At 38.1% G+C, this 17,862-nt stretch overlaps 1 long non-coding RNA gene across 1 annotated transcript in view; it reads right to left on the bottom strand.

The window, feature by feature from the left end:
- LOC146320075 (uncharacterized) overlaps positions 1-7,327 on the bottom strand; it is a 110,482-nt gene extending 103,155 nt beyond the window's left edge. The window contains exon 1 of the long non-coding RNA XR_014771499.1: positions 7,195-7,327. This is a non-coding gene — a long non-coding RNA (uncharacterized LOC146320075). The remainder of the gene's footprint in view (positions 1-7,194) is intronic.
- Positions 7,328-17,862: the final 10,535 nt, after the last annotated feature.

Here is a 17,862-nt window from a genome sequence, read left to right as displayed (position 1 = left end):
TTTAGCAGAAGGAGGAAAATGTGGACTGATAAGTCAACCAATGGGCAGGCTTATTCCAACAGCCCACATCCTGTGAGCCAGACTTATAAATTCATCAAGGGGATTTTTTTCAATATAATTTATGCTGTAGATGAATTTATATCATGGCAAATGCTACATCCATATGCAGCCAGGCTCAGAAGCCATTTTGGATCCAGTGGAAGACTCAAATTACCAAAATGAAGAGGCTGTCAAGGATGGCCACTTGAGCCAATCAAAGTTCAAGAGGCCTCCTGTCAAGAGCTTCTTGACTGTTGGGAGGAAGCACTGGCACATTAAGGCCACCGCAGGCGCCTGCATTGATATAATTTCCTCTCCTCATATTCTGTTGTGTACCAACAGGTTCATCTGTGGAGGGCCGTTCTGCAAATGAGATTTATTTACTTGCTTGTTTGAGATGATCAGTTTAATGTTTACTGGTGTGTGGAATCATCCTTGGTATATAAATGAGATGATTAAGGCCGCAGGGCTTCCCTGCTCAGGGAGTTGAACAGCCGCCTCTGAACACAGCGGTGCCTCCACAATGAAACCAAACTTCAACACACATCGTGTGCTTATCAGCTGGCGTCTTCACACAGCTTTTTCTCTGTGAGTCTGCATAAAGACGCAGTCATTTCGGTTTGAGGATACTGCAGCCTGCAGCCAAACCACTGATTAACAAACCTATGCAGATGATGAGAACTATTTGGACTGAGGATATAATCCACTCCTCAGGATTCATGTGTGTGTCTCTGCAGTATATTAATTCATCCAACATGTGAATTTATAAAGGTTAAACAGGGTAGAGGGGTAAAGACCAAAAGAATAATAATGTTTAGTCTTGACTTGGAATAAAAACAGTGCCAGTTCTCAACACCATTGGGACTATTTTATAGGCGATTGAGGTTTGTTTATTTTCATCTGTATGACTACGACATTAAACAGGGTTACTAAGAGGAATATGAATTTGTAGTTGACATTGCCAGGAAAAAAAAAGGTTATTAAAGCTGCAGGTAATAAAAGTAAGCACACCTCCTTCAGACAACTCCTACAACTATAAAGATCTTCAGAGGTTCATCAACAGGAAGCCTCCTAACTGCAGTTTAGGTGACTTTTATGTTTAATAATCTTAACAACATCGTGATCATCTGTAGGTCCATGAGATAACATTTACAAACTCTGAGCTGATGCAAAGTCTTACAAGCTTCACTGGTCTCTGATCACTAAATGATTCTCATGATTTTTAGCAAATCAGCTGTTTCAAATTGATTATGAAATATTTTAGCGTATTCCAGACCTGTCTGCATACCAGTGGTGTCTTAACATACATTAATAAAGGTTGGCGTGTGTCTCTCTTATAAAGATGCCTTGTCCCATTTCCTATTGTTGACATGTATCTAATCTTCAGAAAGCAGAAATTCAATCACTTCAGGTTCCTGCACCTTGACTACTTCTTAGATATGATACGTCTAGTGTGCTATAAGGTGTTAACTGACACAAAGCGTCACAGCACAGCCAGCGGTGCTGTACTTGAAAAACCAAACAAACCCTTTTAAAACTGAGCATGATACTTCTATAAAGACACTAGTTTGGAAGATACATTGTTTTAAGAGGGATCAGATCTTTACAGAAAAGATTTGATGCTTTAATTTTCTAGTAAGAATAAAAATTGTGGACTTGAATTGTGGTTGGACAAAAGAAGCAACTTGAAGATGCCACTTCTAAACAATTAGTTTAATCAATTAATTGTGAAAATAATAGGCAGATTAATCGATGATGGGAATAGTCGTTAGTTGCAGCCCTAATCAATATAAATTATGGCTGAGGTTTTGAGCAGAGCAGAGGTTTTGTTTAAACCTCACAGCAAACAGACAAAAGTAGTTCAACAAGCTTGCAGAGAAAAGTGCTGTAGGACTTGTATAATAGCTACATCTCTAACATGGAAGTTGCTATTCTCATCTAACTCCCCTTAATTCATTATTTTAATTCCCCTTTAACAATACATCCAACTCAAGGCTCTTTCCAATCTTGTTTCAATTAAGGCTGACATGTTCAGACAAGATGCTGAGGCGCAACAGCAGCAAAAGGGGGAGAAAAAACACCCTAAAAATGGCTGCTCCTGTATCCCTCGCAGGGAAACATTATTCCTAATAAAACTCTTTAATAAATACTTCAGGTCCTTGGAGAGTTCCTTGAACCTGAAAGGAAACACTGTCTATACCCAGGAGCAAAGAAGGCCATTACAGCTTGTAGTGGAAGATTTAATAGGTGTCATAATTTATCATGTAAACCGAAAAGTGTTTCTTAATTAAGTGCGCGCGTTAATGAATTTTTTAATTTGATCCCTGTAAGTACTTTGCCATGCTAATTGCAATATTCCACACATTAGTTATCGGCTATTGCCCTTGGCTATTTGCTGTCGTGAGGAAGGGAGCCCCTTTTCCCCTCAGCTTAAGTTCATTAATTGAGTCTGAGCTTCAAGCCCAAACTCCAGAGGCAGCATTGTGAGTGCGTTTGTGTGCATTCGGGGCTTCAACAAACAGACACCGATTCTTTTTACACTGATTAAACTGACAGTGATTGGATTTCACTGATTTTAATGTGTTTTGTATTGATGAAGTCCTGTCAGTTGTACTTCTTTTAGCAGTCTGAGCATCTGTAAACTCACACCACCACATCCCTGAACCTCAGACTGAAATCGTACATGAGAGTAATCACTGAGTGAGCTATTTAAAATGACTAATGCGAGCCGGGCTCAGTCTTGATGACTGCCTTTGTATCCAAAGTCTCGCTATCACTGGTGGCAGGCTCATATTGTTCAGTGCAATTAATCTGTTTGAGAAACATAATAATGGAGTTGCCAACTGCTGCCCGCGCTAGTATTTTATTAATCAACTGCAATTAGGCGGTGTCGCTATGTCCTTAGGATGACTTTTCATTCACTTGCAAGGGAAAACAGTGCACCAACACAACAGTGCACTCAGTGAGAGATACTGTGCGCTGCTACAGAGATCACAGATGGGCTCAGACAGACATAAAGTAGCAACAATGTGGGGAAATTATTGTCAGCCACTAACCAAATGCTAGTGCATTTTGGCTGTGGCTGTGAAGTTTGTCTACTTTATCAGTGACTTCAGCAAATAGCAAACGCCATTTTGAGGCTGACTTACACTCTAAAACTCCAGCTGGCTGCTGAGTTTTAGAAAGTATACCAGCAGCGCTAGTCTCTCCTGCAGATGAAACAGCTTCACATCCCGCACTGCAACCTAGAAATTCAGTCTACAAACAGATTATAGAAAGAAGGACCCCTGGGCATAAACACCTTTAAGGCCTCCCACCATGTTTGGAATCAAGTGAACACTGCTGGGTTAGTTTATGATGCTTTTTTTCAACACGTGGTGGGCCTATCTGAATTTAAAGATGTATACATCCTGCATAAAACCTTGAGGGATAATTACTCTCCTTAAAGATGACTCTGCAGGGTCTATTTCTGACAGAGGTCGCATCAAGCTGCACAGAACAGATCGAGCAAGCAGGAAGTCTGACGCAGAGAATCCAGTCAGATTTCCCAAAATAAAACACCATGTGCATCATCATCTAAACAGACTGAAAAGAAACAGTTTAACTACATAGCCTACTGTCCCTTGGTAGAAGCACAAAAACTGAGGAAAAATGACCAACAACAAAACAACAAACAATACAGTCTGAGCATGCAGCACAAGAGCACAGTTATGGGGAATGGCTTTATCTCTGTCTTCATCTGCTCTAACATAAGCTGTGAATGTTAGCATGCATGGCTAACTAATGCTAGTTTACCAGCTGCAGTAACTTCACCTCCCACTAAACTTGTTAGATACCACTGCATCTGCATTTGTTATGTGGGGGATTTGAGAGGGAGGATGCGGGCTGATGCAGAATCAAAGTGAGTCGATGACCACGCATCTCTCTCTGGCTCTGCTCCGCCTCTCCTCTTCAAATGCAGTGTTGCTAGTCTGGCTGAGCAAATGTCTGACGGTCTGCTGCACTGATCGAGCCCCTGCACTTCCTTTTCCCATGTTGATGAGTGTATTTCTGTCTTCTGTCATTTGGATATACCTGCCCTAATTCACCCGCTGACCAATGTTTGCTGAGATGTAAGCTAGCTTTAGCCTCAGTGTTTTAGCACAAATGTTATATGAGATGTTATGAAATCTACTTGCAAGTCATTATTCTAGCTGACCAAATCCACAGTCGTCACCTAGAAATGAAAATCTGCTTTTGTTTACATCTCTAAACTCCCAATGACGATGTTAAGTCTGCCACTGTTATCACCATGAATTGCATAAATGCATTATGAGAATGGAAAGCTTGGCAGGTATAGCAACAGTATCTAAGGAGGGTGGTGCATAGCAAAGGGTCAGTTGGCAAAAATGAGTTAGAAAATATCAGCATTTTGGATAAAGGCAAAAATCCAATATTGTGCATCCCTCATTCAAAATAGTTTGGGTTTTAAGTTGCTTAAAAAGCGACCGATAACAATAAACATTAACATGAAAGTTATTCAGACTACACAAGAATTTAATTTAATTAGTTGATACTGAACTGCACTGACTCAGACCTTCTGAGTGACCCTATTTATAATATTCTGCATGACACTGCAGTGAGTTTCTCCTCCCTTCAACCCCTTGCAGTACAGTCACGGTTAAGATGGATTTGCTAAGCCCTTTAATTTAGCCAAAGCCAAAGGAACACAAGGCCATTAACACAAATTTTATCCTCAAACCCCGCCCCCTTTGTGTCATGACATTCAAGCATAATGGAGAACTCCGCAAAGGCAAACGCTTCCCCATAAATGTTTCATGAAGTAATTCCACCCATATGAAGAAACTCAGAAAAAAATCTGTTGACATTATCCCGCCGATGTTGTCGGAGCATCTGCAGAGGAAATGTATTTAATATTCACAGGCCGTCTTACACTCTGACATTAGCCGAGGAAGATAATCCCTCAAAGATTAAATTAAATGTAGGCTGGAGTGTTTAGTGCTGCTATTGTTTTCATTAGTGCAAAAAGGAATTGTACTCGCTGCGTATGATATTAAATCGTGCTGCTGGGCAAGCACTTGACTTGCATACTCCCCCACCCCTCTTATAAAACATAATGTCATTCAGGGTCCATAATCTCCAAGCAGCAGGTTAGCATTATAGTTTTTAACTACACTTAGCGGTTACTAAATATGCATTTGCGGTATTAAAATAAATCTCCTGTTGAGATAAAAGCAGAAGGTGCACTACACTCCCTGCCTGCTTCGAGCCATTTGTTCATCTTCACTTGGTGAGGTGAAGGGGGGGTGACGCTGGATTGTGAGGATGATAATAATGCAGCATTTTACTATTTATTCATGGAATCAGATGTTCTCTGTTGCAAGGGCTTTTTAGGGAAATGTCAACAGGTTGCAAGAAAGCAACATCTGCGAATGGTGATTAATTATGGTTTGACAGATGTTACTGAATGTCTGCAGAGTCCAGGATTTGAGAAAACAGTAGAAAGCCTCGTCCAATCCTGTTATCCACACTGAGCATGTGGGGTTATATGTGGACATCAAGCACAACTTTATTTCGCACTCAGTGGCATAAGCATTGAAACTTTTCTTAGATTTATGTGCAGGATTTACATATGGTCCCATTTCATCCATCCACAGCAGACAGAAGCCAGAAGTAGGACAAACCAGAGAGAGTTAATAAGAGTATATTGAATATATAGAATATATATTCTAATACAGTTCATGCATGAATTAAAATGAGAACAAAATATTTTCAGCTAACAGAAAAAAGGCAGAAGCAGACAGTTTCAACTATTACAGAATTTTAAGAGTAAAAAAGTTACAAACTAGAAAGTTTTAGAAATGAAAAATTGCCTTCAAAAAATATCAAGCCATATTTGACAGTGTAAAGAACCTCTAACTATGTAGTATAGTAACCCCAGCGTAAAGGTCCACTTGAGTGTTGTGATACAAAACCTTCTGAAGACTTCAGCATCCCTGGTTTTCTTGCTAATATGAAGAAGAGAATTAGTTTTTGAGTTAATAACCAAAAGCCTCCCTGAGGAATTTTTAAAAAGTCACAAAAAAACTATGACAAAGACAAATTTGCACTATAAAAACAGCCCCAAAATCATGTCCTTCCCTTCTTCCTGAAGATGCTCACTACAGGGTATCTTCTGGGGACACAGAGCGTCTTGATTGACATCTGTGAGAAAGCTCAAGGTGCTGCAGGCCAGTTTCAAGGTGATGTGCACACAGAGCTTTGATAGTTTGTCTCTGTGTTGTTGTTCTATGGTGCTACTGAATTTCAAAGGACGCACAGTGATCCCAGAAAGTCAGAGCATGTAAATGAGTGACCAAATGCATGTATTTGGTTTATAGTACTTGTTTGATTGTTTACTTATTTGTTTCTCTATGTCAGCCTGCTGTTGCATGTTAAAAATCAGTAACACATTTTTCCAAAATCACAACTCCCATAAAGTTCTCCAACATTTACTGTAAACTCTCACAACTTTCTTGTACATTATTTTTTATAAGAGGACAATGTTTTCAGAGACATTTCAAAAAGCATGCTTTAACTGCAGTAAACTTAATAAAACTGGATGCTCTTGTGTTTGTGTCCACTCATAAATTGAGATATAGACTAGTGATGCTGATGGGTGCGTAGGCGAAGAAGTGGCAGAGACAAGCAAAAGTATGCCCAGGGTAAAAATACTTTCCCCCATGCAAGAATAACATTTGGCAGCACTTGCTAGTTAGTTAAATGCTAAAAATCAAACAGATCTAATCTTATCTTTCTTGTTAGTTTATTGGGTACTCTGATGCTGTTATTTTAATATGTCTTGGTGACGTGGGGGCTGATTGGAGATAAAATTGCAATCTTGTTCTCAAAGAAAATTACAATAAAAGTTTCTTGAATCTATCTAAATTGTGTCAGCTTTTATCCTGTTTAGTATCGGGTTTATTGCATGAATGGCAGCCAAGTGTATATATACTAAAATTATGATCAGTTCCATGTTACCATAAGTGCAGATTTTTAACATCCTTTTTAGCTTGACCTTGAAAAGTGGGGCCAAACTCCCACGGTCTCTTGTGTTTCAGCCAAACAAAGTGTTGCAATATTTTTCTTGTGAAAAACCTCACAGAGGACACTCACTTTGGGGGTTGGTCGTCTGGCACCGGAGAGTCCACCTCCACACCAGGGTCGGCCTCTGTCACCTCAGGATCCCTGACACGGAGGGCTGCCCCCTCTGTCAGCCTGGCGTGGCTGATCAAGCTGTTCCAACAACTGGAAGACATCACAAGTTAAACACTCATTATTTTAATTTGATGCTAATCATGTGTTAATGAGACTAATCCTCGCAATGATTCAGGTAATTTGCTTAATGGCTCCAGTCCAGATTACAGCAATCAGTCACGTTTGATAAGACGTCTGTTGAGGGGCAGGGGGGAAAACTCGGTGGATGAGAGGAGGACAGGGAACAGGTGAAGGCCAGCAGGCCTCCGGGAGAGTGAAGACATGCTAGTTCACCGGCCCTCTCACCTTTGAGCCATTAATGCCTCGGCTCTGCATCAGGGGCAGCGCTTTCTGATATTTCCCCTTGTTACAACCCAGAAGGCAGTGGGCTAATAGAGGCAACATAACACTGGTGCAAACACATCAGTTGTTTATGAGACAATTATTGGTTTAAAAACTTTGATATCAAATACAAAATTACTTTAATTAGAGAACTTAGATTTTAGCTAACCTTGACTGGCAAAAATTAAATAACTTTTCAATAGATAAATGGCAAATGGCATTCATTATGAGGTGCGAGAAGGTTTTTAAGTGAACTAGATGCGTGTCTGACATACCTACAAGTTAGTCTGGCTAGTTTGAAGCTGAGCTAGCCAAGTAACTGTTGGCTAAATATTGAGGTTAGCTAGTCCAACACACCAAGTTAGGCTCACTAGCTAAATATTTTGTTTGTCGAGATTTTTTTTTTTTTTCCAGTTAGTGGCCATAGTTTGGGCTTAATAATACAAGTTTTTCTTTGTCTTAACTCTTGATGTTTACATGACTTCTTCCCATTTCCTGAAAATACAAAATACCAATAGTGTTGCGTCGTTTCTGATTTTATATGTTCTTAAGGGCTAATTTAATGTATTAACCAGTCTTATTGGTGAGTGTGTTTGACAGACAGATGTCTCATCCTGTGGAAGTTTGCTCACCCCAAACTCAACTCAGCCTCACCCTTTTTCATCAAATTAAGAGTTTGTTTGTTTGACGTGACAGTTTATGGCTTGGATGCTCAGCTCACCACAGTTCCACCTTTGTTCCCATAAATGTATTTATTTACTTACTTGCTTAAATTACATTACATTATTCTTTATTTGGATCACTTTTAGTTTCCAAAAATCAGCCTCTAGTCTTTCTGAGGGTCCACACAAAAAATAATAAAAATGCTGGTAGATAACAAAAGATGCTTTTAAAAAAATAAAAGAAAGGAAATAAAAAGAAACAAACCTTGCAAAAAGACAAAACAAAAAAAAGCCAAAGAGAATTATCAAGAATTAATGCTTGAAATAGCACTGCTGAGCTGGAAGTGAGGTGTGAAATCATACAATGGTGAAAAAAAAAACAAATAAACCCTAGGCCTCTAAGAATTACAGATGGACCCCCGGTGGGAAGACACATTGTCGGGCAGATCAGTCCATCCTGAGAGGAGGAGTGAATGAGTGAGCTCTCTTCCTGACTCAGATCAAGCAGGGGATGCTACGCCCCAGACAAATGGCTACAGCATAATGACCTGTGAGTGCTAACAAATATAAATCGTTTTCTCTTGCATTTTTACTGTCGTCAAAACAAATGCTCATTAGCCTTTTATGAGGGATTGTGTGAATAATAAATAGATCCTAATTACCCCCTATCACAAATGCAAATGTGTGAATTAAAAGCAACGGGTGATAAAACAATAGAGCTTCTGTCCCGGCCTAATATTATATGTACAGTTAGTGAGTTATTGAGCAATTAATGGTTTAAATTAATTTCTGTGCCCAGTTGCTTTGCATTATTGTATCCACTGATTGATCTTTAATCCATTTTCCACTGACTTATAAATATTTTCTATTCAAATTATTCCAAAAATATTGTTTTTTCTAACAGTTTAGCCTAAAATGATGATTAAAGCATTTTCTATTGCTCTGACCTGTGACCTCATGATGATTAATATAACAAATGTTAATGTTTTCAGTTCTGCAGAACATTTAGATGCCTAAACATCTGTTTATTTCTAAGAAATATGGTTTATTATATTTGGACTCACCCCATTCTACATATCAATCACAGCTATTTGCATATTGTTCAACAAACAAACATCATTAGACAGCATTATTATGGGTGAGGCTTTAAAACAATGGCACTTAAATCGCCATCACATTTCTACGAAGTGCATTTGTCACCTAAATCAGAGGATAACCTATATTTTACACACTAATCTGAGCTAAAGCATGTCAGATACCTTTACAGGGGGGGCGATACATTGTTCAGGCTGAGGGCTTATCCATGTTTCACATGCTGAGTGACAATGGACTTATGAGTCAGTCCAGTTGGCCTCTGCAGCCTCTGACCACACAGTCTCCAGGTTAATGCACTCACACCTTCTGTTGATGCCCCCGTCCCACTCCCACAGCTGAGTTTAACTTCTGTTTGAAACGTGGACACACATGCATATTGACTTGGGTCCCTTTTCTTTTCCTGGAGACTTCCCCTGACTCTACCCATCACCACTAACCTTAACCTAACCCCACCCTTAACCACTGACCCAAAAATCAGCTTTTTCCCAGACAAGCTGCTGGTCTTTACTCTTCTAGTTTGATCATGTCAGATTTCCTTTTATTATCTATCTTAGCTTCCTTAACATTATGTTACTCACACAGACAGAATGATGCAGACAAATTGAACAAGAAATTAGCGTCAGCAGAAAGGAAAAGAGTCATTACAATTCCAGACAAATAATATTTAAGTCGCTTGCTTAGTATTTTGCTAAAATCATGTTATGTCTCACTGTATTATATATATTCTGCATTATCTTTTCCTAACTCTTCATTGACGCTCTATGATATTCATGTTTTATGGCTGCACCATTCCATCAAATAGAAATATTCTCTTTTTTATTCACATTTTCCAAATATTCACCTTACATGTTGACATTACCTTCAGTCTTTGGAAACTCTGAGACCTCTTCTGCAATTAAAAATTCGTCTCTGCAGGTTTGAACAGCAGGTTTGGCTGCACAGCATGAATATGTGATAACCGGCTCTCTAACAGGTTGGAAAAGTTAAGAAGGGTTAAATGTGTAAAGCATGAAAATCTCCTCAGGTTTTTTAAGACAGGGAAATTGTTTTTGTCTGTCATAATCATACTAAAGTAAGTTCAAACTCGGGTTAAAGCATATATATTTTCTGACATCTGACAGCTTTGTTATAAAAGCCACCTCGTGCGTGGTGTTTGCCTGTGACAGGAGGGTTAATTTCATAATTTGAAGTAAAACCCGATATACATTTAAATTCCACTGATCAGCATCTAAATGTGATGAAAATGTGTTGGGGTGAAAGTAAAACCTCTTTGATTGAGGTGATAAATGCTGCAGCTATAAGGTGCTTTAGATTAAAGCTGGTTCAAATTCCCTCAGAGATGACGGGGTGACTGTCACTGACTTGTAGCGACCCCCACTGTCAGGCAGATTACGCTTTGTCCGACAACAAAAAGCTCTTTCTCTTACACTTGAACTCATCACGGGGATTACAAAAAAGGTAGCTCGCCACAGCGACTTCCATTTCTGTTATTGTTTGTCAGGCAGCTGCATGTGGATTTAGCAGCCCCCCCAGCTCAACTGTAACTATGTGTGGATTAGACCTGTCTGATCCATTAGATGGATTATGATTATTACCGCGTCCCAATATCATTTCAGTTGTCACACCCCAATACTTTGGGTTACATATGGGTGCATGATTTATATAATGGGCAGCCAAAATTTCACTGATATAATGTGCAGGACAGATGTGGCCCCACAGTTTTACTGCATTCTGCATTACTGGGGCTCTTTTTCATCACGAACAAAAGGAGGGCCACGCAAACAGAAGATCACCCCACCAATTTTCACACATTTAGTTCAGTTTACTCATGTGGATTAATTTCACTAGAAAAAGTTGCACAATGTCTTCTGTGGCTCTGGAGGGAAATTTATGAAGTCTGATATATTTATTTGTTCAATAAGATCCCCATTAGTTGATACCAGTCAAGTCACGTAAATTTTGTTTTTATTATCATAATAGAAGTTTTTCACTTCATGCTACTTTCTCATATTGTTTGGATCCACCAGTTCCCACCTAGAATATGTACTAAGATGACAGTGGCAGGGAAGAACTTAAACAATGTTTAGATATGAAACAGTTTATACCCTGAAAAAACTTGCAGGGAAAAAAAGATAAAACTTTTACTGTATGCTACTAATAGTTTTACTATTAAGAGTTCTACCGCTGACAACTACATATTCATTTAAAGATGAAAAGTAAAGCAAGACGATGTTTGCCTGGGGACCCCAAATCACTAAATCCATCCCTGTTCCACCAAGTCAAACAGCTTTGCATAAGTAGTTGCTGAAGGCACATTTTAATTCTGTTTTCACTTGTCAGAAGTTGTGCGAATGGATTTACTTGAGGAGGTACATACACAGTGAAAGTAAACAAATTAAACAAAAGTCAAGAATGGTCATGAGGTAATGAAATGGATGGCTTGAGAAATAGACATTTCATATTTATTATACAGTGACAGACTAAGGCATGTAAACTAATTTTAATGCCCACTGTGGCTGGTAAAAATAAACAATTTGCTTTAATTAAAAAAAAAAGTTTTTAAGTTGACTGAAATTGAAAATAAGTTATAACAATTAATTTTGTAATGATTCAACACAAATAAACTTTTTTGGTCAAATAAACCTCATATTAATTAAGTAGTACTTGATAAAACATGTCCAGTAAACCTAATATATTTAGCTGATCCAAGACCTCCTCATTGATGAACTGTATGATTTTTGCAGAGCATAATTAAAGTTTTTTGGGTTTTTTTTTAATTAAACACGAGGACGTACAAAAAAGCCACCGGACAACAAGGAAATCCTGCAGCAAGACCTAATCTAGGTAAATAGATGGGAGAATATTTCAGTACCAAGAGTAGGTAGTTAGAGAGAAAGAGAATATAGCCCTCAAATAATGGTTGGTTACCTTTGGTGGCACAGAACTAACATCCCCCCTGTAGTTTAACCCCAAACGCTCAGAGGCAGAAAAACATTCCCCTCAGAAACGATCCTCATGTAGTGAATCTGACACAGCTCCCTTCACAGGTCTCTGCAGGAAATGCTCTGTAGCGTCTGCCTCTCTGATCACTGGCCTGATTAATAGGGGGCTGAATTGGAAATTTAATTGGATGTGGTTACAATTATAAAGCCATGCTCTCCCCGGAGCGGCAACTATGACTGTCGGACGGCACCGACGGGGGAACAAGATATCAACGGGGGAAACATGTTCTGTCACACCACCCCCACGTTATTCCAATAGAGAGGGATGTGAGGTGTGTCAGATCGGTGTCGCCCACAGTGGAGCTGTTAAAGCACCCAGACTGCTCTCATGGCGGCAGCCGTTGACCTCCGTGATGGTCTCCGCTGGATGGTCAATTTATCACAAACGGCCAGCATGGACGCCCAATTTCAACGACTTTTGCACATGTGGTGCCAGGTTTCAGTACAGGTGACTTTTGTAGTTGCTGAGGTGGAAATTTTTTACAACATGGCAGCAAGTAGAAACAACATCTTTTATCAGTTTTTCTTATCCAGAGAACACAAAATGATCTTTTTCCAGCACAGTTAAACACGTTACACCTGGGCGCTGAAAATACAACTCAGAGATTTATAGTGAGCCACTGAGCAGCTCCATTGGAGCAGTTATGTAGGAACAGGAAGCATCACACTGTAAAAAAGTTGGACTGTATTTGAAAAGACAAGTTGAGGCGATTTTGTAGCGATTCAAAACTAATATTAAGTAGTACGCTTCATATTAATTCAGTCTTACTTAAGAAAATATGTTCAATAAGCTTAAGATATTAATTTAAACTTACAATTCTTGAGTCACACATTACAATAAATTTGTAGGGAGTGTTTCAGTGTTTCATTATTGTGAAAAAAAGCAATCATGACTTATCATAATGTGTATAAGAGATATACAGCTGGTTTTCATCATATATGTTTGTAACTATAAAAAAGAAGGGATATCTTAATCAAAGCATGCTCAAGGTAAAAGTTGAGAAAACTCATATTTTCAAGGCAACTGCCTTCAGTAGAATTTTTTCAGTTTTGAGTTTTCTGTTCACAGTGAGTTGTGAAGCTGATTTGTCATTATTTGGGTGCTTGAAAATTAAATGGATGCAGCTGAAAATATTTAACTATTAATCATTTTTAACTTTCACTTCAATGGGTTTACTCAACAAATACACTTTTTTGAAGAGAAGAAAAAAGAAGAAAAGTAAAATATCTTAACAAAACAGTATGAGATGGTAAAGCTTTTTCATAACTTGACAGTTTGAAGTGGGCTCAAACTCAAAAACTGATTGTAGTAAGTTGTCTTGAAATGTTGAATTTTCTCCTTTTTTTGGTCTGTTTTTACAGTGAAGCATCACACTGTAAAAAAAAGTAACTGCCTTAAAATTTTAAGTTGACTGAATTTGAAAAGACAAGTTGAGGTAATTTTGTAATGATTCAAAACAAATAAACATTTTCTAGCATTTTCAATATTACGAAAATAAGCAACCGTGACTTATCTTAGTTATTAGAGACATAGGGTTGGTTGGTTGTTCAGTTATTTCATTCAACTCATCATTTCAAGTCAAAAGATTTCAAGTTAGAAAAACTCATGTTTATAAGTTCTGAAGTGTTCTGAAAATAAATACTAGAAAATTTAAGTTTAATTAACTTGAATAAATAAGAGTTGTATATTTAAGTTAAGTAAATGAGAAAAGATCAGCTGATTTCACTAAATTCCTGTATGATTTTTACAGTGCACTGGTCACTAATATGCAAAGCCAGCTTGTGCAGACATGCATGTTCTCATTTTCTCTCCCTCAACATTTCTTCAGCTCTGACTATATCTGATCCATCCACTCAGATTTTCCAACCGATAAACCCTCTTAGAAATCACCCCTCTCTATGGCTTTACATGCCCCCTCTCTGCAGTCGCGAGCCCCCCCACCTCTAAAGGCCTCCGGAGGCTGAGAGAGCCCTCTTTTGGTTGGAGTCAGTATTACGCCACCACTGTTCCATCACAGTCAAATCTCATCAGTGAAAATGAAAAGGGCTCTGTCACAACCCAGGGATCATTCCACCCAGTTCTGGCACAACCGTGCGTGCTGTTAGTCCAGCATACATTATAATCCCTGACATATGTAAGATCTGTGTCATGCTTTTTTTTCCATAAGCTAAAAAACTTAAAGAGGATGAATTTGAAGCTTCCCCCACCTATAAGCTGCTTTTAGCAGTCTGCAGCAGCAGCAGCCGTCACTGACAAATGAAAATGGAGCAATTATTAGATTGAGGCCAAGAAGCAGTGTTTGTGTACTGTGCATTGTCCATGCAGGGCTGGATCTCTAGCTTGTACTGCAATTCATCCTAGAAAGTAAAAGGACTTCAAGGAAATCATAAAAGCTGCTCAGATTGCAGCTTCCTTACAATAAATTGTTTAATCTTGTTTTAGGCCTTTTTCACAAACTTATTTGAGAGGATTGTCTTATTTATTGCCCCTTTTTGTTGTGATTAGATACAGATTTTAAAGTGAAAAATAAGAGTGATCCTGCTGTTTTGACAAGTTTACAAGTATGTAAAGTCTTTTTGATTTTACCTGATTAGTCTATAAATTGTTCTGTCTACACAGTGTCTGTGAATAAGGACATGTTCCCAGAGCTCAAGGTTGAGTTCCTTCAGCACCTTATTTTGTCTGAACAGCTGTTAAAGAATCCAGAGGGAGTCAGTTTTTAACGATAATTAAGATTGAACCTTTGAAGTATTTGGGATCTTTAATTTGGGAAGTTACTTAAAAGTACACAAGTAGTGAAGCTGTGGATCATTTTCTGCCAATCAACTACATAATTTTCTTTTCCTGTTTCAGTTAACTTGAATCTTTGAGTTTTAGAAACCAAAAATTTATATTTCAAAAACTGTTTAAGTGAAAGTGAATAATCATCAATATTTTAATATTTTCAATTGCAACAATTTAATTTTCAATCACCTAGATAAAGACAAATCAGGTTCACAGCTCACTGTGAACAGTTTTTGAAATACACATTTTTTGGGGGTTGGCTTCACAACACAAAAATTCATGTTTAACTAAATACATTATCTCTAATGGTTGGCAAACCATTATTTAGTTATTTTCAAAACGTAAGAGTTTGAGTCACAACTCAAAAATCTAGTAAAAAGCAGTTACTTTGAAAGTATGAATTTTCTCAACTTTTTTTATAGCATTTCGTTCAATTAATATTACTGTATTACTTTTTTTTTTTTTTTACATCCCATCACATCCTTAATTAATGCACAGCTAAGCTAAACTGGCATCTGCAGCATCACCATGCTGAAATATGAGAGAACATACAGGAAGTTCTTAATCCTGCATCATTTGTCATTATCAGATCTCTTAGATCTTATCAGGTCAAGTAGTTCAGATCAACAAACATGTTAGTTCTGAAATTTTATAGTTTACATTATTCAGGCCACATTCTTGAAAAGAATTCCCGTGGATTTACTGAAGTTGAGGGACACACTTTTAGATCCTTCTTCTTTTATCTCGTCATTAACAGTATTATGTTTATATGGCGGGGACTCTCCCTCCATATGGGCAGAGAGAAGCTTCAGTGTCAGAATATGAGGCTGAAGCAACAGTGTGTTTGTGTGTGTGTGTGTGTGTGTTGATGTGTTTACATTCACATGGATGCATGTGTACACATATGTGCATATGCATTGTGAAGTGACTTCTCCGACCGGGCTCATCGCGAATTAACCATGTGTGTTGATCTCTCTCTGTACTCTTTCCCCCATCCTCAATGAATGTCTCTGTCTTTCTCTCCCCCCCTCCCTCATCGCTCCATCAACCCCCCCACTCTCTGTTGACATGCCAAGCTGATAAAGAGAACGTTTCATTTCATGCCCGGCATCGGCACCATGGCTGCTCTGCATGAGCGGGTCGTTCGTCAGAGCGTACGACAAGCGAGGAAGATAGTCGAGCAGCCAGCGCTGCATCGCACAAAGTGAGATACAAAACAAACGGGCCAAACACACAAAGAGAGAGAAAGAGACAGACAGAGAGAGAGAGAGAGGGAGAGAGAGAGGGAGAGGGAGCAGGAAGCAAACATATGTGTGCGTCGGAAAGTCATGTCCTATTTAAGTGACTATTATTAGAGCAGGTCACCATCTGCAAGTCTAGATAAAGCAAAAGGAGGGAGGGGGCGGTGACTCTGTGGAAGATTATGCTCCAAAACAAATAAACATATTAGCACATGCTAATGTTAGCTTGTTAGAAGACAAGCTGAAATCTAACACATGTCCTGTGATGACTTTTCAGAGACAGCAGCAACAGTTACAGAGGCGTACAGAGACATCATTATCTGTATCTGTTTCTGTCCAATCAACAAAATCTGTCTTTGTATCTGTATTCAGATGCAGGACTGGACATGGACATAGTTTACAATGGAAATCACTATAAATTGGGAAAACGTTGTATTTTATAAACTAATTTTCTTTGATAATGCAGCTGTTGTGCTTTTAAAGCATCAAGTCAATTTATTATTGGGACATAATTTAGAAAACTCTTACCCTACTTTTCATCTCTCTCTTTTTTATTTTTAATTAAAATTAAGTTTTTATGAACTGAATGTCGCCACACCCTTTAATGGTGGAACAGTCAGCATTTAAAAACTGAAAAAAACTTTTATAAATTGAACGATTCTATTGGAAATAAATACTCTTTATAGTAAAGATATAAAAATATCCTTCAAATGAAGGAAAAAGTCAAAGTGCAATGATGCTGTATTCATTTTTCTTGATGTGCCAATGTTACTGTAGTTAACGTTATATTAATATTATCATATATCATAATAATATTATACTGTAATATTAAGATTAAGCACTTATGCAGGAATGTTTCTATTGCATTATCTGTGCTTTCCCAAATTACAGATTCTGATGTTTTTCTTGGAGATTAGAAAAGTTTCACTGAGCCAGTTGGTGTTCCTCAAATTTTAATTGTATCCTCTCTGCTTGGTAAACAATCACATCTTTCAAACTCTATGAACCCTACCTTAGACATTGAACAAAGGCTAAGTAGCGCTCCTCAAGATGGGGAAACTGATCTCTATGTATAAAACCTTTCTCCTTATTATTTGGAAAAAGTCAGCCCTATAATTACTTTAGCAGAGATAAAAAGTTGCATCAATCAATCACTGATTTAATGCACCAAGATTATTCCCTTACACTGAAGAATAGTATATCTACTTGTATACTGTAAAGTTTCTATTTCCAAAGCAAAACAGAATCTTTTGATTTATAAAACATAAAACAGACATAAAAATAAAAACAGAGTGGTAGAGATGGATGAAATGTACAGTATGAGGATGTGAAAATATATTTCCTAATTAATTATATGCCATTAGGAAATCATTTTTTATGCACAGGCAAAACAACAATTGCATTGCCAATGACTATTAGGTTAGAAAACATTTGCCCCTTTTAATGTGACTGGTATAAAC

This window comes from Lutjanus erythropterus, chromosome 10 (assembly GCF_056507025.1).
Source record: "Lutjanus erythropterus isolate fLutEry1 chromosome 10, fLutEry1.hap2, whole genome shotgun sequence".
Lineage (NCBI taxonomy): Eukaryota > Metazoa > Chordata > Actinopteri > Lutjaniformes > Lutjanidae > Lutjanus > Lutjanus erythropterus.
This window is presented reverse-complemented; position numbering and strand designations above follow the sequence as displayed.